Raw genomic sequence first — 25,589 nt, forward strand, 5'->3', positions numbered from 1 at the left:
TTTCTCTGACTTATTTTACTTAGCATAATACCCTCCAAGTTCATCCATGTTGTTGCAAATGGCACAATTTTGTCCTTTTTATGGCTGAGTATTAGTCCATTGTATATATGTACACCACATCTTATTTATTAATTCATCTGTAGTTGGATACTTAGGTTGCTCCTTTTTTTTGTGGTTTAGTCGCTCAGTCGTACCTGACTCTTTGTGACCCCTCAAACTGGAGTGCACCAGGCTTATCTGTCCATCACTATCTCCATGTTTGCTCAAACTCAAGTCCAGTTGAGTCAGTGATGCCATCCAACAATCTCATCCTCTGTTGCCCCTTTCTCCCTTTGTCCTCAATTTTTCCCAGCATCAGGGTCTTTTCCAATGAGTCAGCTCTTTGCATCAGGTGGCCAAAGTATTGGAGTTTCAGCTTCAGCATCAGTCTTTCCAACAAATATTCCAGGTTGCTCCTGGAAATGCTTTTAAAAAGAAATTCCTGATGTTAATTAATTTATTTATTAACGAATCTCCTTCCTTATATATTAGTAAAGTAGTAGAAAAGCATTGTTAATTCCTTTTTCCAGGTATTTGATTTCAGATAGTATATTAAATATGTTTAAATTCATGAATTAACAATGATGCCAAACAAGCAAAAAAAAACCTCCTCAGAAATCACTGTTGGAAAATACTAGATAACCAACTTATTATTCTGAAAACTGGAACTAAATTGAAATAACTAAGCATTTACCCTACCCTTTTTGTTTGAATTGTGCCTTAGGGTAAGCAAGTAATTGGTGGGGGTAAGCTCTTGTTTATAGAATTATTTCAGCTTATGAAGAAGGAATGATAGAATTAGAATACCACTGTTTTGTACCTGCTAGTGAAATAATGATCTAGAAAATTATCTTTAATTTTTGGGCTCCAAAATCACTGCAGATGGTGATTGCAGCCATGAAATTAAAAGACGCTTACTCCTTGGAAGAAAAGTTATGACCAACTTAGATAGTATATTGAAAAGCAGAGACATTACTTTGCCAACAAAGGTCCGTCTAGTCAAGGCTGTGGTTTTTCCAGTAGTCATGTATGGATGTGAGAGTTGGACTGTGAAGAAAGTTGAGCGCCGAAGAATTGATGCTTTTGAACTGTGGTGTTGGAGAAGACTCTTGAGAGTCCCTTGGACTGCAAGGAGATCCAACCAGTCCATCCTAAAGGAGATCAGTCCTGGGTGTTCTTTGGAAGGAATGATGCTAAAGCTGAAACTCCAGTACTTTGGTCACCTCATGTGAAGAGTTGACTCATTGGAAAAGACCCTGATGCTGAGAGGGATTGGGGGCAGGAGGAAGAGGGGATGACAGAGGATGAGATGGCTGGATGGCATCACCGACTCGATGGACATGAGTTTGAGTGAACTCTGGAAGTTGGTGATGGACAGGGAGGCCTGGCATGCTGCGATTCATGGGGTCGCCAAGAGTCAGACACGACTGAGAGACTGAACTGAACTGAATGCCTGCTAAAAATATTAGGTGGAGATTGATGTGGCATGGTGTTTATTCACTAAGTCGTGTCCAACTCTTTGTGACCCCATGGACTGTAGCTCACCAGGCTCCTCTGTCCATGGGATTTCCCAGGCAAGAATACTGCAGTGGATTGCTGTTTCCTTCTCCAGGGGATCTTCTCAACCCAGGGATGGAACCCACATCTCCTGCATTGGTAGGCAGATTACTTACAGGTGAGCCACAAGGGAAGCCTGGAGACTGATGAAGAACTCTTAATTGTGGGAAGCCCCTTATGAGACTAACAACACCTAAGCCCACTCATTAATCTTTTTTTTTTTTTTTGCAGAGGTGGTTGGGGAGAACAGTCTGTTTCTTATTTTATTTATGATTTTTAATAATTTTTGTTTTGTTTGTTTTAATATTTATTTATTTATTTTATTTATTTGGCTGCCCTGGGTCTTAGTTGCAACAGGCAGAATCTTCAATCTTCCTTTTGGCATGTGGGATCTAGTTCCCTCACCAGAGAACTAACCTGGGCCCGTGCATTGAGAGCGCAGTGTCTTAGCCACCAGACCACCAGAGAAGTCCCATTCTTTTATTTATGGAATGAAGATTCAAGAAAATGCCCCCTCACCCCTCATTCATTAATCATAACATCACAAAAAAGGAAAGGCCTGGGCTTTCCTAGAGGTTCCGTGGTAAAGAATTCGCAGGAGACACTGGTTCAATCCCTGATTCAGAAGGAACCCACCTGCCCGGGAGCAACTAAGCTTGTGCACCACAACCATTGAGCCTGTGGTCTGGAGCCCAGGAGCCGCAACTGCTGAGCCCGTGCTCTGCAGCAAGAGAAGGCACTGCAATGAGAAGCCCTTGCACTGCAACTGAGAGTTGCACCCCAACTCCCCACAACTACAGAAAAGCCTGCACAGCAGTGAAGACCCAGCACAGCCAAAATAAATAATTTTTCTTTTTCTTTAAAGGGGAAAGGACTGACATTGTGTGTCTGGGGTGTGATGTAATAGGAAGTACACACCAACACTTATGAAGTATTTTTGACAAAAACCAGCAGCAAAACAGTCAAACTTGCATCTGGTTGGAACTCCAGATCTAACTTCAAGTTTACAGAAAAGATGGAGGTCGGGGAAATATATTAAAACAACACTGTAAGAATGCAATAAGCAAAGACCAGAGGTGGGACATTCTACAGGACCAACAACCCAGTTTCTCCAACAGACAAACTGAAGACAGAACGAGGAGCAGGGGAAGAGGAAGAGGTGATGACAAAGAGGGAAAAACACCACATTAAAGGAGACTTCAAAAATCTATTTGATAGTACTGAAACAGAGAAGGTCCTTGCCCCTTCCCACCTTGTCTTCTGTCTACCCTTTGTCTGTGGAAAACTTTAATCAGAGAAGAAGTTTAATCAGAGAAGTGAGAAATGCGGAAACAAAGGGAAATAGTCAAAGGAGATAATAATAATAATGGAGTCATCAAGTATAGTCAAGGACCTTTAGTTCTTTCTCAAGGGCCGTAGATAATATTCTGAGCCATATCCTATGAGCCGTCTTATAGATGCTGAAACGCCAGGTGGAGAAGTTAACTACATGATGACCAGACTGTACCCAGGACATGAGCTATCACAATTCTGAGAACTGGTCACAAAGAAATAGGGACAAATGGACCCTGGAACTGAAGATGAACTGGACCTAAAACAACCAAGACCGATGCATGATACGGGATGCTTGGGGCTGGTGCACTGGGACGACCCAGAGGGATGGTATGGGGAAGGATGAGGGAGGAGGGTTCAGGATGGGGAACACATGTATACCTGTGGCAGATTCATTTTGATATATGGCAAAACCAATACAATATTGTAAAGTTAAATAAAATAAAATTAAAAAAAAAACAACAACCAAGAGGATGCTGGTCAGACCACTGATGACCAGTTTGAAGATGACTGTTAGAGATGACTGTGCTGTTTCTGCATGTAGCTCCCCCACCCCCACTCTGTCTATAAAAGCTCTTGCCCCACTGGCTGCCGTTGGTGGGGGGGTGGGAGTCAGCCTCTGGACAGATGTTTGCCACCCTCCCTCCAAACCCTCACTTGTGGCATCTGAAATAAAGCAAACTTTCCTTTCCACCAACCTGGCCTGTTTATCGGTTCAAAAGCTGTAAGCAACCAGACCCACCACACGCTCTTTCAGTAACAGTACTGTACTGCATATTTGAAAGTTGCTGAGGGACTTCCCTGGAGGTTCCAGCGACTTCCCTGGGGGTCTAGGACTCTGTGCTTCCGATGCAGGGGGCTCAGGTTTGATCCCTGGTCAGGGAACGAAAATCCCACAGGCCACATGGTGTGGCCAAAAAAAAATAAAAAAAGGTTCCTGAGAGTAGATCTTAAAAGTTTCCCACTCCAGTACTCTTGCCTGGAAAATCCCACGGACGGAGGAGCCTGGAAGGCTGCAGCCCATGGGGTCGCGACTTCACTTTCACTTTTCACTTTCCTGCATTGGAGAAGAAAATGGCAACCCACTCCAGTGTTCTTGCCTGGAGAATCCCAGGGACGGGGGAGCCTGGTGGGCTGCCGTCTACGGGGTCACACAGAGTCGGACACGACTTAAGTGACTTAGCAGCAGCAGCAAGAAAAAAAATTCTGTAACTATGTATGGTGATGAATGTTAACTAGACTGTGGAAATAATTTCACAATATATACAAATATCAAATCATTATGTTATATACCTGAAACTAATCTAATGTTGAAAACCTTTTTGAATACCAGTTCTTGACTGGTTCAAGTGCAGCAAAGGGTTCTGTGCATTTCTTGCATCAGTGGTAGGTCAACCATTCAGATATCTGCCTTTACACATAAGAATGCATTTCATCCTCAAAACAAGCTTAGTATTTATTAAATACTTAAAAAACTTATTTTAAAAAAGAAGAAAAGAAAAAGTCAACTAATTACAGTATGGCCTTCCCTTGTGGCTCAGACGGTAAAGAATCTGCCTGCAATGAGGGAGACCTTGGTTCAGTCTCTGGGTTGGGAAGATCCCCTGGAGAAGGAAAAGGCTACCCACTCCAGTATTCTGGCCTGGAGAATTCCATGGACTGTATAGTTCATGGGGTTGCAAAGAATAGGAGTGTATGGACTTTATTTAGATACTGATTCTTTACCTGCTGAGCCATCAGGGAAACCCAAGAATATTGGAATGGGTAGCCTATCCCTTCCCCAGAGGATCTTCCCAACCCAGGAATTGAACTGGATTCTCCTGCATTGCAGGCAGATTCTTTACCAGCTGAGCTACAAGGGAAGCCCTCATTTGAACACATTGTAAACAAAACCAAAAATGGTTTATGAGGCAATCAGGAAATTTGAACTTTGATTAGGTATCTGCTGACCTCAAGGAATCATTACTAAATTTTAAGGTATGATAGTGTCATTGTCGGAGAAGGCAAAGGCAACCCACTCTAGTACTCTTGCCTGGAGAGTCCCATGGACGGAGGAGCCTGGTGGGCTGCAGTCCATGGGGTCGCTGGGAGTCGGACATGACTGAGCGACTTCGCTTTCACTTTTTGCTTTCATGCATTGGAGAAGGCAATGGCAACCCACTCCAGTACTCTTTCCTGGAGAATCCCAGGGATGGGGGAGCCTGGTGGGTTGCCGTCTATGGGGTCACACAGAGTCGGACATGCCTGAATCGACTTAGCAGCAGCAGCAGCAGCAGCAGTGTCATTGTGGTTATGCTTGAAAAATAATCCTTATATTTAAGAGATACACACTGAAGTATTTACAGATGATATGAGATCACATCTAAGACAGCATCCCCCTGAGGGGGGATCCCCCTCAGGATCCCCCCTGTGCGATCCTGAGGGGTCTTCCCTGGTGGCTTAGTGGTAAAGAATCCGCCTGCCATTGTAGAAGCCACCGAAATGAGACACCCTCGCACTACAGCTAGAGAGTAGCCCCCGTTTACCGTAACTAGAGAAAAGCCCAAGCAGCAACAAAGACCCAACACAGCCAAAAATAAATATATAAAATTATTTTAAAAATAAGAAATAATCCTGAGGGAAGTGGATGGGCCTATAGTGAAATGAGGTGGCCACGTATTAATAATTGTTGATGCAAGTGACAGGTGCATAGACAATCATCATATTATTCTGTACTCTCATCTATATTTGAACTTTCTCACAATAAATTCTAAAGTTGTTTTGAGGATGAAATGCATTCTCTTGTGTAAAGGCACATATCTGAATGGTTGACCTACCATTGACGGCAAGAAATGCACAGAACCTTTTTCCCTTTGGTGCACTTGAACCAGTTAAGAACTCATATTCAAAAAGATTTTCTGTTAAATCCATTCTGTTGCACACGTTAGGACCCCTCTTCCTTTCAACTTTGCAGTTGGAACAAAATCTAGATCTTTAAAACAAGACACTGTCAATAAAGCACAGTAAGTGTTTAGCAGCTGTGCATTTTTAAGCAAACCGTGGAATCTGGCTTGTTTCCCAGGAAACGATGTTTCCATTTCACAATGTAACAGAACAGGAAGAGTGTGAACTCTTGTTTGAATGTAGATTCCTTGTGTGCCACTCAGATTTCCATGTTTCCATTGTAGTCTGGGTGTGAGAGTCCAGCTGCATGTTGGTGGAATGACTCATTTTTCCACCAAGGTGCAGATTTCTGTGAATCCCAGGGGCCACTGATTGGTGTGAAAGAGCAGTCAGCACAGGCTTGGCTCCTGGATCCATCATATGACTTGATTCAAAGTTTTCTTCATGGGCTTAAATTGCAAGAAGCAATTCAGCTATTCAGATAATTCATGCTCCAAAACCTTTAATGTTTACAAGTGGTTATTAAGAGCAGCTACTTGAGGGACTTCCCTAGAAGTCCAGTGGTTAAGATTCTGCCCTACCCCTGCAGGGGGCATGTGATTTCTGGCCAAGGAACTAAGATCTGACATTTGAACAGTGAGGTTAAAAAACACAAAAATAAATTAATATTTTAAAAAGAGCAGCTACTAGATACAATAAGGAAATACAAAGGTAATAGAAGCAAAATTACATCCTTTGGGTGTTTAGTAATCTCATCAAAGAAATAAATGTACGAGAAGTATAAAGATTTCAAATGAGTCAATGATACCCAATACAAGTATATATAAAATATATCCATCAATGTTTTGGAGTCTTAGAATAATAGAGTTAATGAAATAAAATTTACATTTTCAAGCAGGACAAAAAGAAAAAATTAAACAGAAAATTCTGTCTCCATGTTTGTTTGGGCCTCCTCCTTCCCTAATGTGCAGTGTGCACTTGCATTATGCATTAACCAGAGCTCCTCCAACCATAAAGATCATTTAACTTCTTAAAAGAGCAGTGTTCTTTCTCAGCTCCGTAGGGACTCATGGTGACTGGCTGTTCCACTTTGTAGGTGTGTACCTGAACTATGTATCCTTAGTAAACTTTATGTAAAATATCAGCATGTCATTTTGATGTATGATACTTTGTCTCAGAAATATATAAAAAGCCTTCAGCTTCTAAGAGGTGGAACATTTCTCCAAGCTTTCTGAGAATCTGCTTTCCGGGGTTATAGTCCTCAGTTTGGCTCAAATAAAATTCCCTTTTTAATTATTAACTGGGTAGTGAATTGATTTTTCATTGATAGAGTGAGCAAAATAGAAACAGGTTATCTATCTGGAAATTTTTATAATTTACAAAATTTTAAAATTTACAGAAAATCTCTAAGTACAAAAAAGGTTGTATATATTTTTGGAACCATTTGAGAGTAAGTTGGCAACATGATGTCTCATCAACCCCAAATACCTTGTTTCTATAAACAAGGCCATTCTGATACATAACCACAGAACAGCCGTCAAAATCAGGAAATTGATATCAATACATGCCACCATCTGGTTCTCAGCTACCTATCAAATTTCATTATTTGTCCTAATAGTGTCCTTTATCACTTAGTGATCCAATCTAAGTTCACACTTTGAATTTACTTGTCACCTTTCTTTAGTCTCCATGAATCACAGGAATGGTTCCTCATTTCTCACTTGACTTTCATAACATTGTCATTTTTTAAGATTACAGGACAGTTATTATGTAGAATATTGTTCAATTTGGGCTTTCTGATGCGCTTTTTTTTTTCCATGATTGGATTTAGGGTTTTAACTTTGGCAGGAAGAGCATGAAAGGGATACTGTGTTCTTTTCATTGTATCCGATCAAGGGGTACATGATTTTGATTTGCCCTTTGCTTGTGCTGTTAACTTTGATCAGTTAAAGTGAGGTCCGATTTTCCAGTATAAGTGTTGGTCACTCAGTTGTGTCCAACTCTTTGTGACCCTATGGACTGTAGCCCACCAGGCTCCTCTGACCCTGGAATTCTCCAGGTAAGAATACTGGAGTGGGTTGCCATTTCCTTCTCCAGATTATAAAGTTAGTCTTTTCTTCTTTGTCATCCATAAGTATTTTGTAGGGTGGTATTTTGAGACTGAGTAAATACTCCATACACCAATTTCACACACAAACCACCAGAACTCATCTAACATGAAATAGCTTTGCTACCTCTATAACTGTAAAGAAGTTTAATTTTTAATTTAAAATTAAAAAAAAGGAAATATCCAGGTCCAGATGCTTTTAGTAGAGACTCCACTAAACATACAAAGAATTAACACCAACTCTACACGGTCTTTTTTCAGAAAGGAGAAGAGGAGAGAATCCTTCCTAACCCATTTTATGAGACTGGTATAACCCTAACATAAAAAACCAGACAGTACAAAAAAGGTAAGCCAATATCCCTCATAAATAGACATGTAAATATCCTTAACAAAGTATAAGCAAATAGAATCCAGCAATATGTAAGAAAGAATTATATATGAGCTGCTGCTGCTGCTGCTGCTAAGTTGCTTCAGTCATGTCCAACTCTGTGTGACCCCATAGATGGCAGCCCACCAGGCTCCCCCCATCCCTGGGATTCTCTAGGCAAGAACACTGGAGCAGGTTGCCATTTCCTTTTCCAATGCATGAAAGTGAAAAGTGAAAGTGAAGTCGCTCAGTCGTGTCCGACTCTTAGTGACCCCATGGACTGCAGCCTACTGGACTCCTCCGTCCATGAGATTTTCCAGGCAAGAGGACTGGAGTGGGTGCCACTGCCTTCTCCATATATATGAGCAAGTTCGGTTTATTCCAGGGTTGCAAGGCTGATTCAGTATTCAAAATTCAACCAGTGTAATTCACCAGGTGAACAAGGTAAAGAAGAAAAACCACATGACCATCTCAATTGAGGCAGAAAGTACATTTGACAACATTCAACACCTATTCATGACAGAAATTCTCAGAAAACTAAGACTAGAGTGGAATTTCCTCAACTTGATAAAGAACATCTACAAAAACAAAACACCACACAGCTAACAGCGTATTTAATGATGAAAGACTGAATTATTTCCCCTGAAGATTGGAAACAAGTCAAGGATATCTGCTTTTATCACACATATTCAAGTCAAAGTACTAGCCAGCATAGTAAGGCAAAAAAGGGAAATAAAAGGGATACAGATTGGAAAAAAAGAAATAAAACTGTACCTTTGTGCAGATGGCATAGTGGTCTATATAGAAAATCCAAGGAATGTATTTTTCAAAACCCTAGAGATAGTACATGAGTTCAGCAAGGTTACAGCATATAAAGTAAACACATAAGAATCAATTGTATTTCTACATAGTATCGGCAAACACGTGGAAACTGAAATTTAAAATACTATTTATGGGGCTCCGAATTGACCCAGAGAAGGGCAGTGTCATCTTAGCGGCGCTGCAGAAACCCCTACCCAAGACGGCTCCCCCTCCCCGGGCCTGTCCCCTCTTGCCCACGAGTCCTCTCGCCTCGTAGGCCTCTCGGATCTAATATCGTGGGGTGAGGTGAGAGCAGGCCCGGGGAGGGTGGTTACCGCTAAGGAGCTGCAGTCGCGATCAAGATGATAGAGGTACTGACAACAACTGACTCTCAGAAACTGCTACACCAGCTGAATGCCCTGTTGGAACAGGAGTTGAGATGTCAGCCAAAGGTCTGCGGCTTGAGACTAATTGAATCTACACATGATAATGGCCTTAGAATGACTGCAAGACTGAGGGACTTGGAAGTAAAAGATCTTCTTAGTCTAACTCAGTTCTTTGGCTTTGACACAGAGACATTTTCTCTAGCTGTGAATTTACTGGACAGATTCCTGTCTAAAATGAAGGTACAGCCCAAGCACCTTGGGTGTGTTGGACTAAGTTGCTTCTATCTGGCTGTAAAATCAACAGAAGAGGAAAGGAATGTCCCATTGGCAACTGACTTGATCTGAATAAGCCAGTACAGGTTCACAGTTTCAGACTTGATGAGAATGGAGAAGATTGTATTGGAGAAGATGTGTTGGAAAGTCAAAGCTACTACTGCCTTTCAGTTTCTACAGCTCTATTACTCACTCCTTCAAGAGAACATGCCACGTGAAAGGAAGAGTAGCCTTAATTTTGAAAGACTAGAAGCCCAACTTAAGGCATGCTACTGCAGGATCATATTTTCTAAAGCAAAGCCATCTGTGTTGGCATTGTCTATCATCGCATTGGAGATCCAAGCACAGAAGTATATAGAGTTAACAGAAGGAGTAGAACGTCTTCAGAAACATTCCAAGATCAGTGGCAGAGATTTGACTTTCTGGCAAGAGCTTGTATCCAAGTGTTTAGCTGAATATTCATCGAACAAGTGTGCCAAACCAAACGTTCAGAAGTTGAAATGGATTGTTGAAATGGATTGTTTCCGGGTGTACTGCAAGGCAACTGAGGCATAGTTACTACAGGATAACCCACCTTCCAACAATTCCCGAAACAGTCCCTTAATTGGTAAATTTGGATGATTACGGCAACAAAAAACTTCTGAAGCCTTTCTCCACAATCCTGAGCTGTGGATTCCATAATATTATAATGGATTTAAGATGTGAAGCCTCAAAACATCACAAATAGATTAGCGTTGGTGTTCTCAGATTTGGGAAAACTGCCTAATTAAAATTACCCTATAGTGGAATTACTCAAATTTGAATTCACCTATGAAACATACAAATCAAAGTAACAGTATAAATGTGAAATGCAAATGACAAGCCTGGAAAGGTAAACTGTGAATCTTCATTTCTAACATTGATCCAAGTTTCTATATTGGGTCAATATATTGTATTTTGGTGGTGTTTAAAAAGGGTAACCTACTTAAATTTAAACTATGAAGTTTACATCAAAACCACCATTTCACAAATGCACTTTTTAAGGCACAATAAGGGTCACTATTCTAGACAGTGAGAATAGTTAGTTTCTCGGCACCTATGATGCAAGTAATTATTAACCCAGAGATGTGGACCTTACTGCTACATAGAAATCACATTTAAATTTGAGGGCATTTATGTAAAGCAAAACTACCAACTTGTTAATTTTGGCATGTTATCTTTAATATTTTTCTAGAAAACAGGTGATGTTTGTATCCATGATTTTAAAAGTTTTATACAAAATTTACTGCCTCAGTCTAGTCCCATCAAGAAAATTAGTTTTTACTGTACTAGTAGCTCAAAACAAATTAGCGTCACTCTGAAAACTTTTTAACACTCCATCAGTTTTTACTGAGGACTGTTTTTATAAAACTTGGTTCTAACTTAGAATTTTGCTTAAAAGGAAGAGAATATACTTACATTAATTGCCCCTACTGTGTGCCAAAAGCAAGTATTAAGAAAGGTAAGTAGGCATCTTCATAATTACAAGGTTGCTGAGGTGTGGTGTTTGGAAATCTACGGGGTTGAAGTGTTGCAGAGAGTTACTCCGTGCAGTGTGCAGCCTGAACCCATCCAGGATGGCTGCACCCAATTCTGACATCATTTTATGGCTATAGAGGCATTAGAAAATGAACCAAAGAACCACAGTGTATCTTATACTTGGTAAACCGTGTTTTATGGATAACTTTACAGTTTTCCCAAAATACTGATAAATTTCAATATTTTGAATACATCAGTGTTAATTCTGAGTTGCCAGAGGTAACCTAACCAACTCCCATTATGTTTTGGTACTAAGGGATATGCCTTTCAATAAAGTTACTGAAATGCAAAAAATAAATAAATAAATAAATAAAATACCATTTATGGGGATTTCCCCAATGGTCCAGTGGCTAAGACTTCACGTTCCCAATGGAGGGGGGCCTGGGTTTGATCCCTGGTCAGGAAGCTAGATCCCATGTGCTGCAACTAAGAGGTCACATGCCAGCAACCAAGAGTTGAAGATCCCACGTGCCACAACTAAGACCTGGCAGAACCAAATATATATAAGATGTTTAAAACTTAAAAAGCAATGCCATTTATGGGGGTTCCCTGGTGGTTTAATGGTTAGGATTTGGTGTTTTCATTGCTGTGGCCTGGGTTCAATCCCTGGTTGAGGGACTGAAATCTTGAGAGTGGGATGGCCGCCTCGAAAAAACAAAGCATTTACAGTTGCTAAAAAAATATGAAATATATGTGAATCTAATAAAACATATATAACAGAGTTAGTTTTGTTCATTTATAATTTTTTAAATAAAATCACCCAGTCTGTTAAACTTTCATTAACATTTATACTTATAACTGTATATAGTATTTTCATGTTTTACATTTCTTCTATATCTGTGGTTAAAACCAATTCTCGTTCTCATTATATTTTTAGTCTTTCTCTCATCTTACCAGAAGTTTTCCTATTTTTATTAATAGTTTTCCTATTTTTATTAATATTGAAAAAAGAACTACCTTTTATGTTTGTTATCTTTTAAGTCATTTGTCAAAATTTATTAATTTTGAACTCATGCACTATACTTGGGTTTTGTGAAGGTTTTTTGTTTTATGGAGTGCTGGCTGTGCTGCATCTTCTTTGCCGTGCCCAGGCTTTCTCTGACTGTGGTGCAGGGGCTTAGTTGACCCAAGGCACATGGGATCTTTGTTTCCCCACCAATGATGGAACCCAAGTTCCTGGCATTGGAAGGTGGAGTCTTAACCACTGAACCACTAGAGAAGTCCCGTGTGCTAGGGTATTTTAAAAACCACATTCCTTGAGATTTTCTGCATAGATCACCGTGCTATCTGCACAAAGGCAGATTAATAAATTCTGCCTTTCTGCTTTATTTGGGTTTATCTTGTTGTGTTTTATAAACATGCTGAGAGGGGAGTGGCCAAGATGGCAGAGTAGGAAGATCTTGAGTTCACCTCTTCTCATGGGCAGACCAAAATTATAACTATTACAGAACAGCTATTGATGAGAAAGACCAGAAGACTAGTAGAAAAGATCTTCCACAGTTAAAGATATAAAGAAAGAATCACAGTGAGACAGGTAGGAGTTATAGGGATAGAATAGGATAGTTATATACAGGTAGTTGTAGAAGTTCCAGTGAACAGTGAAAGTGTTAGTTGCTCAGCTGTGTCTGACTCTTTGTGACCTCATAGACTACAGCCCACCAGGCTCCTTTGTCCATGTAATTCTCCAGGCAAAAATACTGGAGTGAGTAACCATTCCTTTCTCCAGGGGATCTTCCCGACCCAGGATCAGATCCAGGATCAAACCCCAGTCTCCCGCATTGTGGGCAGATTCTTTACAGTCTGAGCCACCAGGGAAGCCAATGAGGGACTATAAATAGAGAGGGAAACCTAGGGAACTTTGAGAGACCACTGTAAGTTAATGATCGCTCAAGAAAGCTATTGGAACATCATGGAACGAAGCAGGCTTGCTTAACTAGAAAGCCATAAATAAAAGCACAAGATATGCCCCAGGCCATTTGGTGAAAGAAAAATGTTACCACCTTTCTGATGATTTGAATAAGTGCTATGATAATCCTAGTTGGACTTCATAGGGTCAGAAACTCTCCTGCTTGACACAAAAGGAGGAGCTAGTGATATAAGCCTGATGTCTACTCAAAGAAGGTGGTCTTTCCCCACCTCCCCCACTTTCCCTGTCTTCCCTGGTGGCTCAGAGGTTAAAGTGTCTGCCTGCAACTCCGTCCTGGGTTGGGAAGATCCCCTGGAGAAGGAAATGGCAACCCACTCCAGTATTCTTGCCTGGAGAATCCCATGGATGGAGGAGCCTGGTGGGCTACAGTCCATGGAGTCGCAAAGAGTCAGACATGACTGAGCGACTTCACTTTCACTTTTCCACTTTCCTTTGATTAAAAAATTTTAGCCCACTTAATCCTTGAGGCAGAGTCCACTTGCCCGCTTGCATCTCTCATAAGCGTCCAATATTAATAATTGTACTTCTTTCCATCACTTTGCCTCTCACTGAATTCCTTCTGCACTGAGACACAAAGAACCTGAGCCTTCAGAAGTCCAGACACCAGGTAAGTGACTCTAATTATGTATATCTATGGCTGATTCATGTTGATGTTTGGCAGAAACCAACAAAATTCTCCAAAGCAATTATCCTTCAATTAAAGAAAGGAAACAGGGGAAAAAAAAATAAAGACCACAGGTTAGAATCCCAGTCAGAGTTTTGGCTGGCTTTGAGTCTTGGTCACATGGGTCGGTCGAAGTCTCAGTCTGAGGTGCACAGTTTCAGCAGAGGCAGAGATGCAGTATAGTCAAGACCTGTAGCCCTAGGTGGATGACCCACAAATGGGAAGATAATTACAATTGCAGAAGTTTTCTCCAAGGAGCAAGGGATCCAAGCTCCACACTGCACTCTGCAATCTGGAGTTTCCGCACTGGGAAAATGAGCCCCTGGAACTTTGGGCTTTGAAGGTCAATGGGCTTACTTTTGGGAGAGCCAGAGGAGTGCAGGAAATAGTTTCCACTTTTAAAAGGTGCACACACAACTTCACATGCCTTAAGACACAAGGAAGTAGCAGTAGTTTGAAAGCAGCCTGGGCCAGACCCACTGCTGATCCTGGAGAGCCTCCCAGAAAGGCAGGAGGCACCTGGAGCTCACCCTGGGGACATGGATACTGGCAGCAGCCATTTTAGGAAGCTCAATCTACCATGCAGACACTGGTGCTGGCAAGAGCCATCTTAGACTCCTTTCTCTAGCTTATTAGCCTCTCCCACCAATAAGCAGGTGCCAAGACCCCTGGGCCCTGTCTCTGCCCACCAGTGGGCTGACACAAAGTCTGGGGCCCCAAGGGTCCTGCAGTAAGAGACCAAGGACCAAATCCACACACCAGCAAGCTGGCAGTAGCCCAGTATCCCCTGGGCCCCTGCCCCACCCATCACCAGGCCAACTCCAGGACACTCACCTTAGACCCCTCAGCCAGCTGCTCTGGGATTCAACCCCATTCACCAGCAAGCCAACACCTGGCTCTGCCCACCACTGAGGCAGCACTAGCCCCGGGGCCATGGGGGCCCTGCAGCTAGCTGCCTCCTGACCTGACCCCACCCACCAGCATCTGGCATCTTCTGCACAAGGCAGGCGCTGGCAACCAAGCAGACCAGGGACCAGCCACACCTACCAGATTGCTCACTGTAGTTAGCCCATTACAACAGAAGGGCTCTCACAGAGCCCACACAAAGGACAAGCATAGAGGATACAGCTCTGGTGACCAGAAGGGCCCACCTCTCCAAGCTTGGGAAATATAACCAACCTACTAAATACACAGAAACAAAAATAGTGAATTAGGCAAAATGAGGCAACAGAGGAATATATTCCACATGAAAGAACAGGATAAAACCTCAGAAGAAAAACCAAGTGAAGTGGAGGTAAGCAATCTATCCCATAAAGAGTTCAAGATAATGATGACAAAGATGCTCAAAGAATTCAGAAGAAAGGATGAACAAAGTGAGAAGTTAGACATTTTTAAGAGTTAGATAATATAAAGAACCAAATAGAGCTGAAGAATGCAGTAAGGGATTTTTTTAATATATGAGAGGGGATCAACAGTAGATTAGATGATATAGAGAAATGAATCAGTGAACTGGAAGACAGAGCACTGGAAATCATGTACACTAAACGGAAAAATAGAATTTGTAAAGAATGAGGGCAGATTAAGAGATCTCTGGGACCACGGCAAATGGAGTAACGTTCACAGTATAGGGGTCCCAAAAGGAGAAGAGAGAGAAAGGATCTGAGAACACGTTTGCTCAATGTTCCTAACCATTAGGGAAATGCAAAGCAAAACCACAATGAAATATAATGTGAGAATGGTTGTTATAAAAAAAAAGGGAACAGATAACAAGTGTTGGTGAGGGTGTGGAGAAAAGAGAACCCTCACACACTGCTGGTGGAAAAGTGAATTGGTGCAGCCACTCTGGAAAACAGTATGGTGATTCCTCAAAAACGTGAATAGAAACTTCCCTGGTGGTCCAGTGGTTAAGACTTTTCACACTTCCACTGCAGGGGACACAGGTTTGATCCCTGGTCAGGGAACTAAGTCTTCCCTGGTGGCTCAGACAGTAAAGAATCCGCCTGCAATTTGGGAGACATGGGTTCAATCCCTGGGTTGGGAAGATCCCCTGGAGAAGAAAATCCACTCCAGTATTCTTGCCTGGAGAATTCCGTGGACAGAGGAGCCTGGCAGGCTACAGTCCATGGAGTCACAAAGAGTTGGACAGCTGAGCAACCAACACTGTCACTTCACTTTCTTTTCAGGGAACTAAGATCCCACGCCCCACGTGGCGCAACAACAACAAAAAATAGGACAGCTGCTGCTGCTGCTGCTAAGTCGCTTCAGTCGTGTCCAACTCTGTGCGACCCCATAGATGGCAGCCCACCAGGCTCCCCTGAACCTGGGATTCTCCAGGCAAGAACACTGGAGTGGGTTGCCATTTTCTCCTCCAATGCATCAAAGTGAAAAGTGAAAGTGAAGTCGCTCAGTCATGTCCGACTCTTAGCGACCCCATGGACTGCAGCCTACCAGGCTCCTCCTTCCATGGGATTTTCCAGGCAAAGTAGGACTACCATACAGCAATTCCCCTTCCTGCTATTTACCTGAAAAAATGCAAACACTAATTAGCAAAGATCTATGCACCTGTACATTCATTATAGCATTATTTACAACAGCCAAGATATGGAAGCAATCTAAGTGCCCATCAATAGATAAATGGATAAAGAAGCTGTGAGATATGTATCAGTGCTGTGCTGTGCTGTGGTTAGTCACTCAGTTGTATCTGATTCTTCAACCCCAGGGACTGCAGTCCACCAGCCTCCTCTGTCTATGGGGATTTTCCAGGCAAGAATACTAGAGTGTGTTGCCATGCCCTCCTCCAGGGGATCTTCCTAACCCAGGGATTGAACTCAGATCTCCTGCATTGCAGGCAGATTCTTTACTGTCTGAGCCACCAGGGAAGCCCAAGAATACTGGAGTGGGTAGCCTATCCCTTTTCCAGGGGATCTTCCTGACCCAGGAATCGAATCAAGGTCTCCTGCATTGCAGGCAGATTCTTTACCAGCTGAGCTACAATGATATATTACATATATGTAACCTTGCCAGTTTGACACAACACGGAAGGCCCTAGAAGGTATTATGCTAAGTGAAATAACTTCAGATAAAGACAAATGCTGTACTATTTCATTGATATATGTGATCCAAAAATAAAACAAATGAGCAAACATAACAAAACAGAAACAGTCATAGATACAGAGAACAAACAGGTGGTTTCCAGTGGAGAGGAGGCTGTGGGGAGGAAAGAAAAAGGTGAGGGAGATTAAGAGGTACAAACTCTGGGCTGCAAAATAAATGAGTCACGGGTGTGAAATGTAGTGTGGGGAATATAGTCAACAATGATGCGCTATCTTTCTGTGGTGACACATTGTAACTAGACTTATCATGGTGATCATTTCAAAATACAGTAAACTATCAAACTATTATGTTGTGTAACAGGAACTAACATAGTTATACTTCAAAAACAAACAAACTTATAGAACCACAAAAATAATTCACAGTTACCCGAAGTGGAAAATGGAGAGAGGGGAAATTGGACGAAGACAGTCAAAAGTACAAACAAAAGTTAAAAGATAAATGTTATGTATAAAAGTTCTTGAAAGTAAATTCTGAGTTCTCATCACAAGGAAAAAAAGTTTTTTAATTTCTTTAATTTTGTATCTATATGAGATGTTCACTAAAGTTATTGTGACCATCATTTTATGATGTATGTAAGACAAATCATTATACTGTGTATCTTAAAGAATCTACCTGCCAGTTCACCTTCCCCACCTGGGTTGGGAAGATTCCCTGGAGAAGGAAATGGCAACCCACTCCAGTATTCTTGCCTGGGAAATCCAGGACAGAATGGACAGAGGAGACTGGTGGGCTACAGTCCGTGGGGTTGCAAAAGAATCTGACGTGACTTGGTGACTAAACAACAACAATACCTTAAACTTATACAGTGCTGTATGTCAATTTTATCTCAACAAAACTGGAAGGAAAAATGTCAATTTTATGCTTATTTAACTTACCTTCATTCTTTCTTGCTTAATAAACACATTTAAAGCAACTGTTATTCTCATTCTGAGTGCAACTTTAGTGATCTCTCATACAATTTCATATGTAGCACTGTCATTAAAAGATTGATCTTCAACTCAGTCTTGAAAGAAACAATTTGCAGAGAAGTGCTAGAATCATTCCCAGTATAGGCAGAAAACCAACAGGTTCATAGTCTACTCACAGACAACACTTGTTCATTCTTTAAGACAACTCAAATTTCATCCCCTCTGTAAAGATTTCAAAGCATGGTTAGTGATGCCTTTATCAGTGAATCCATAGTACTACCTATATATTACTAATAAAAATCCTTATTGTATTGTAGATTCTGTGCTCCTTCGGGATAGGACCCTTGTCCAATTTTCTTTCTTTTTCTTCTTCTTCTTTTTTTTTTTTCTTCAGGATCTTAGTTCTTCAACCAGGGATTGAACTCAGGCCCTCGGCACTTTGAGCATGGAGTGTTAATCACTGGACCACCAGGGAATTCCTGTCCTATTTTCTATATGTAGGCCTGAATCATATCGAGCACAAAACCTTGCACTGAATGAAATAATAGAAGAGAGGAATATAGAAGCTGACTGGAAAGCTCCTAAAATTCACTTCCCTCACAGATTTTACTCAAACGCAGTCTTGTCAATAGCTATTCATGTTGCCAGAAAAATGTAAGGGCCCAAAGTATCCTTTTTTTAAACAGAACTAATTGTTCATTTGTATTCAGACTCTCTAAGCAAAAGGAAATTTGTAATGAAAATACAGCTCAAGGCAATATCCATCTGAAGTTCCCTTTTGGATAACTTTCTGCTTCTCCTAAAAAAAAATTTATCCTCTGAAGACAGCACCCTTATTTATTTTCTCTACAAGTTTCCTGCAGGCTCTCTTCCCCACCATTCTCCCTCCTTAAAAACACCACAAAAGCTTGGTAACTTTTTATAGCATAAAAACAACTCCAGTGTAAAGCACAGAAATTTCCAGCCTTAAGTAAGCGCGTGATTGCAAATAACCTTTACCAGTTTGTCACAAGTTAAACTGAATTCCCAGTTTTGCTTGCTTTCTTTCAAACATATGAGTTGTCTATTGAATGCCAGGCACCAAGTTAAGCAGTAGACATACAACAGTTTAGGGTGAATCTATCCCTTGACCATTAAATCAATCAGATTCAATAAATCTACTTGAATTTTCACCATGTGTTTCTTTACTACAGATCTCACCTCCTTTCTCTAAGTCACTAGAAACTCAATACAGAAACATTTGCCAGGTTTTCCACTTCAGAAATCTTGAACTTGTTTCTTATTTACCTGGGCAAATACTTCCGGTCTAATTTCACAGAGAGGTTTCTCTGCTCTATGTCACTCAATCCTTTCCCTCCTTTTCATCTCCAGTTTTCTCGGTTTTATTTCTTTAAGAAGCCTCTTTCCATGGCATTCTTCACTCACACAAGTTAAGAAGCTTCTTGCCTCATGTGTTGGTCACAAGAGTCTTAAGCGTTGCATAAAATGTCACATGCCTTAGATCATTCGTATCCCCTCATGGATGTATCATTACCAGAGCTAAAGGACGTGGACATTCCCTGAGTTTCAAAGGGAGACTCAAGATCTATTATGAATATATGTTTACGTAAAAACTTTTATCTGAAACATTGATGAACTTTGCAAATAATAGAGTGTTTTTTTCTTTGTTTTTGTATCTTGGCCATACTGTGCAGCTTTCGAGATCCTAGTTTTCTGACTAGGGATCAAACCCGCACACTGGGCAGTGAAGGCGCAGAGTCCTAACCGCTGGGCCACCAAGGAATTCGCAAGAAGCTTATCTTAAGGAACTCAGAGTGCAACGACAAAAGTAAGTACATGTTTCTATGGAAACAAACTGCTAATCAATATTTCAAGAACAATGGTCAAGGTCATGACAGGTTACTTAAAGATTGTGGCAGGAGAAATCTTTCATCCAACACTCAAATCAGATGTTTGGTAGAATAGTTTAGGATTAGAGTTCATTTTCTTTAATATTATTTATTTATTAGGTTGTGATGGCTCTTAGTCGCAGTACACAAACTCTTAGCTGCGGCATGCAGGATCTAGTTCCCTGACCAGGAATTGAACCTGAGCCCCCTGCATTGGAAGCATGGAGTCTTAGTCACTGAACCACCAGAAAAGTCCCTAGAGTTCATTTTTACATAAAAGGGAAAAAATTATTTGACTATATATATATAATCATTACACTGTGATACTATCACCTCAAAGAGTGCCGGCAAGCAGAATGAACTTTTGAATCAAAATTTTAGCTGCCAGCTGCTTGCACTATCACACAGAGCAAAATTTCCTCCTCAAAACTGGTAAGGCAAGTGCACTGGGGTGAACAGTGCTCCTCCCAAATTTATGTCTACCTGGAGCTGGTGAATATGTCCTTACTTGGAAGCAGAGTATTTGTAGATGTGGCCAAGTTAAGAGTCATACTGGATTAAGGTGGGCCCTGATCCACTGACTAGTGACCTTATCAGAAGAGGGAAATGTGGATGCATGTCCAGACACCCAAAAGGTGGAACGCCATGTGAAGATGAAGGCAGCAACTGGGCTGATGCTGCCTTCCCAAGGCAAGGAACACCAAGGATTATGGGCAACCACCAGGAGCTGGGTAGAGGGAATAAAGGATTCTTTCTTAGAGCCTTTTGAAATACTGTGCCCCGGTGGATACCCTGATTTCAGACTGCTGTTCTCCAGAACTATGAGAGAGTAAATTTCTGTTGTGTTAGGCCACCCGGTTTGTGGTCATTTGTATGGCAGTTCTAGGAAATTAATACAGGAAGCATATGGCAAAGAGAAATACTTCAGCAAATATGAATTTCAAAACATTTGGTTTAACTTTAATACCCTCCTCAAGGTCCCATCTAGGACCTACGTTGGGTAAGCAAACAGGAGCTGACCTTTCACTGGTGGAAATTCAGAAAATTGTTGTGCATTCATTCAAACTAAAAAAAGAAGAAGGAAAAAGGAGAAAAAAGTATTTATTTTACTTACTCCAGTACAATGATAATTCTTTTAAATTTGATCACTGACTCTGGTCTGTCATCTTGCTAGTAGAACTAAGTGTTATAACTATTGCATAGACATTTCCACAGATGCCAAGAAATAATAACTCAGTTTAGACATCCAGAAATGCATTACTGGCTATGGCTCATATGGAATGGCTCATGTCTTCTAGGGCTGTGTAGTGATAGACCGTTTATATTGGATCTTGTTGGATATATGCTGTGCTTGTTCAAGTTACAGAAAGTTGCAAGTACAATTTCTTCCTTTCTTAGAGAGGCATACAAGTTAACTTTAGATAAAATCAATGTAAATGCATGCTTATTCTGGATCAAAATATCTTAGTTTTGGGCTAAGTTGATGTATTTACTTATTGTGATGAAAACAAAATCTGAATTTAGTTTGATAGTAGTGCTATTTCTGTTCTACTAGTCTTTGCCTTCTCCAAACAAACTTCTATTTATCCTTTAATACCCATCTCAAATGCTGTGTCTTCTTAAAGCCTTCCCCATTGGGAAACAGGATTAGTGAGTTTTCTCTGGGCTTACAAAGACTACTTCAATCATTGCTATATAGTATATGTTAGTTGTTTGTCTGTTAGACTGTGAGCCCCTTTCTTCCTCTTTGCGTTGCTAACATTATGCTTGGTATAAAGCATGCACTTAATAGATGTTTGCTGAAGGAATGATGAATTTTTGATGACTGAAAGCTATTTATTAAAGTACTCATCATTGAACTTAAAACAGCATTTTCCTCATAGAATGTTCTGAAGTAGAATAACTTCGGGAACTATACATGGAATACAAGTATCAGCACTGTTATTGTACTGAACTTGATGACTGCAAAGTTTTCACTGACTCCACACACATTTCCTGATTCTAGCTTCTGCTTGGAACCTTCCCCTCATATCTCTATTACAAGAATACAAGCATCTGTCCTGAGCTCTCTACCCCAACAGATAATGAAGTCCATAAAATGAAGGGGACAGAGAAAAGGCAGGATGTTCCTTATGTTCCATATTCCTTTCCCTTTATACCTGTGTTCTTTTGGTGATAGCAGGTTTCCATTAGGAGGTCTTTCAGAATCAACTACCCATTCACCCATTCATTCAAGAAATGGTACTTTACTACTGAATGAGTAGGCTCATAACTAGGGGAGAAAAGTCCAGGTAGAAAGTACCGTGTTTATAAGAGAAATAGAAAAGCCCCATTAGAGTTCCAGTGAGGAACATGAAGTTCAGTTCACACTTGCTCAAGTTCCCACATCTTGTAACTAACTGTGAGAGCTGAGACTGGCTCTTCTTGCATTTGACATCAGATGGAATAACTGGAGGAATTGAGATTCAAGCCTAATTTGGACAATACAAAAGCCTGGGGTCTTCTGCTACACTATACCATGCGCCTCCCATAGACTTCTGTTTCAGTTATTTGACAGATGCAAAGGTTATCTAAGTTATCAGCAATGAAAATAAAAAGGATCAAGGGGTACAGACAAGATATAAATGCAGGTTATACAATGAGAATGACATGATAGCTGACTAAATTAAGAATGAGAGGGAAACGAATAGAATTAAGGATGGCCTAAGGGAATCCCCTGGTAGTCCAGTGGTTAGGACTCTGTGCTTTCACTGCTAGGGGCCACGGTTCCATCATCCCTGGTCAGGAAGAAACCCAGGATGATTTAAGCTTGGAGTTCTGGTAACTAGGAAAATAACGATGCCATTAGCAGGATTAAGGATCTCAGAGGAAGAGACAGTTTTTATTCAGTGAGAGCCTTGGAGGAAGGAGGTGGAGGGTAAAATAGGTATGAGTCCTATATATAGACATTTAAGCCTGACATTAGGCAAGACTTCTAAGGAAGAGAGCAGGTAGGGAAAAGAAACAGAACACTGGAGAAAGACTGATGGCAGGAGATGAAACGGAAAAGGAGCTCTGAGAGAATATACTTCCAAGAAAGCCATGAGAAAAGAGAATTCAAGAGAACCGAGATGAGACCAGATGAAAGGCTGTCTTAAAGGTAAGAGAATGAAAATTTGTGGTTAGCAAACAGCTGACCCTGAGGTTTAAAAAAATTTTTTTAAGTCTCAAAGGAAGGAAATAACAGTCATTGTGTAATAGTTTTCTAAAACTTGGCAGGCATTCAAATGTGGGTCCTTATCCGCCTTTCCGGTTAAGGTGAGAGAGCTAGGGAGAACTAAGCTCACCAGGAAAATGAGGTTCTGGGGCTCTCCAAGGTGCTACTTCTCAACAAAATCGAAATGAAATCCTGTCTTCATTCATACTGTGACATGGAAAATGCAAATTAAGTGTCCGTTTTGCCCTTATTTCCTTTAGGCTGGTAAAGCAAGATTGATGATGTTTTGCCAGGTAGATGTCAATCCGTCATTAAATTTGAATCCTAATATGGTCCACCACCCACGAAGTATGAATAACCGGTTTTCTGAGTTTTTCCTGATACAGTTCTGGTTTTGACAAACGATTTGGGATCCCAACTCTTCCTTACAAGTACGGCAAGAAAAGGGAACCGACATCAATCGATAATGGTGGGGTTGTTGTTGTTGTTTTTAAATAAATAATGGGTAGGCATCACTTAACACGGTTTTAAAACCTTAGGTTATTCTTCTACAGATTTTGAGGAAGATAAAACCTTTAAGCGATCAAGTGGGAGCACAAGTATGCAAAGAAGATTCAAAATTAACTTTCACAACACATGGCCTAATAAGGTTTCTCCCACTGTTAATTGGAGAAAAACAGACCTTGGATAGTTGCTGGAGGGACTGAAACAATTACCTTTACAAAGAGAGGTTTCTCCGTACTTAAACTAAAGAGCCCCCTGCTCAAGCCTAGACCATAGGATCTAGCACCTTTAGCAAGTCTCTCCCCACTCTAGGAATCAAATTTTCTCCTCTGTAAAACAAGGGGAAAAGATGTGTGTGCGTACAGAGGAGACTGGCTGGAAGCCCTTTAAAGCTTCCCTGCAGCTCGCAACTTATTTCATAATTTCTCCCCTTCATGCTATTTCCCTAGAAGAGGAAAAAGTTGTGAATTAATTCCTTGAATATGAAAATAAAAAAAGCAGACAGCCTGGCTTCAAGGAAACTTATTAGGGAACACGGATTCTGAAGAGCTCAATGACTTAAGGCCGCCAGCACCTGCGCCACAGCCGGCCGTCCCCGGCCCGCAGCCGCGGCTGAGGGAACAAGATGGCGTCAGCACGCAGGGTTTCGCCCACGCCCCCGCGACTCCGCAATGCGGCCTCCGGCTGAGGCCGCGCCCCATTGGCCAATGGCAATGAGGTCATCGTGGGGGCGGTGGCCGGCGGCGGCGCGGAGGCGGGGCTTTGCGGACGCACGCACGTCGAGGTGCGGCTGCCAGGAGCTGCGGAGGCTGCGGGTTTGGTTTGCCGCAGCTGCCTTGGCGGCGGCACCCAGCTGCAGGTGAGCGGGAGCTGTGGGTACAGCGCGGCCGGGAGCGGCCTTTGAGGGGCAAAACAAGCCCTTCTAACGGCCCCCTCGGTTGTCAAAGGAATTAGCAAGGGCTTCAAGTCTCTGAGAGGAAATGGGGGTTCACCCCTCCTCGGGTACCCCTCCTGTAGGCAGAGGAACAGGAGGTTCACTCTCTTTTTGAGGCCCCGATCCCTTCTCCCATTTACGTGGAAGGTGGAAAAACTGAAGGTTATTGGGAATACAGAAGAATTGGAGGTCTTCTTAGAGGGACTCCCATTTGAGGGTTCTCCCCTTTATTCCCCATTCCAGGAGGTAGGTGTGCCTGGGCCCGGGGAATTCCTGCTTCTCACTGGATAGACAGGAAATGAGGCAGGTGAACTTGAATACCTCGTTAAGGGAGACGAGGGCTGGATGGCAGTTGTGAGGCAGGAGGGCTCGGGAGCTCTTTATTTGGACTCCTCTTGTGCAGGATTACTGTTTCTTCCTATTTTGCTTTGTGACCCTCCCAACACCCCCGGATCGCTATGGCCTTTTTATTTTTCGATTTGGCTCCAGTGGGACAGAGATGTTCTAGGGAGACTTGTAATCATTAAAGAGCAGAAACAGGGAGGCAACTCATTGGAGGTTGTCATTATCGGCAGCCTCTGAACTATGCTGATCTGGCATAATTTTATGTGCTTAGAGGTTGTGGAATCTATTCGTGTTGGGAGGTGGAGTGGGGACTGTTAACAGCTGTTTTGGATGAGTCAGGTGTAGGCAGTCTCAAAGTCAAGCTACATAATCTCTTGAGAAATTCTTGTTTCTATCTAAATGTGTTGTTTTGCTACCTTGAATGCCAAATGCACAAAGGTTTTGTCATTCAGATTTCTCAAAATGTCTCCCAGGCTTCCGGAGAAATAGCTCTTCCTTTGATGCCAGTTTTGCCTATCATTAGGAATGCCCTCATGATACCAGAAATAACGTGCATTTTGTTGAGTTTAGATACTGTACAGTCCGTGCCTTACAGTAGCCGACTGAGAATAAATAATTACAGTTTCAGGACCACTGATAGCGCCAATTGTCTTTCCTACCCGGTAACGGTAAGACCGCCCCAGAAGGATATCTTTACTGGCTCATTCATGAGAAGCTTTAACAGATGGAAGAACGTAGTTAATCTTGAAGGTGGGGATAAAAAACAGAAAGCTGCGGAGGTTGAAAGCTTATTCTCTGACGATAAA

At 41.7% G+C, this 25,589-nt stretch overlaps 1 protein-coding gene and 1 pseudogene across 4 annotated transcripts in view; both read left to right on the forward strand.

Annotated features, from left to right (window-relative positions):
• The first annotated feature begins 9,263 nt into the window (after positions 1-9,263).
• LOC102266577 (cyclin-G1 pseudogene) lies at positions 9,264-11,025 on the forward strand (annotated as a pseudogene).
• An 8,433-nt stretch (positions 11,026-19,458) lies between these two features.
• ATP6V0A1 (ATPase H+ transporting V0 subunit a1) overlaps positions 19,459-25,589 on the forward strand; it is a 55,436-nt gene continuing 49,305 nt past the window's right edge. For 3 of the 4 annotated variants that reach the window (XM_070389859.1, XM_070389861.1, XM_070389862.1), the window contains exon 1: positions 24,253-24,363. The gene's annotated coding sequence lies outside the window, so the exon portion shown is untranslated. Of the gene's footprint in view, positions 19,744-24,252; positions 24,364-25,589 lie in introns of those variants that run through there. The other variant, XM_070389860.1, reaches the window with a different exon arrangement.

This window comes from Bos mutus, chromosome 19 (assembly GCF_027580195.1).
Source record: "Bos mutus isolate GX-2022 chromosome 19, NWIPB_WYAK_1.1, whole genome shotgun sequence".
NCBI lineage: Eukaryota > Metazoa > Chordata > Mammalia > Artiodactyla > Bovidae > Bos > Bos mutus.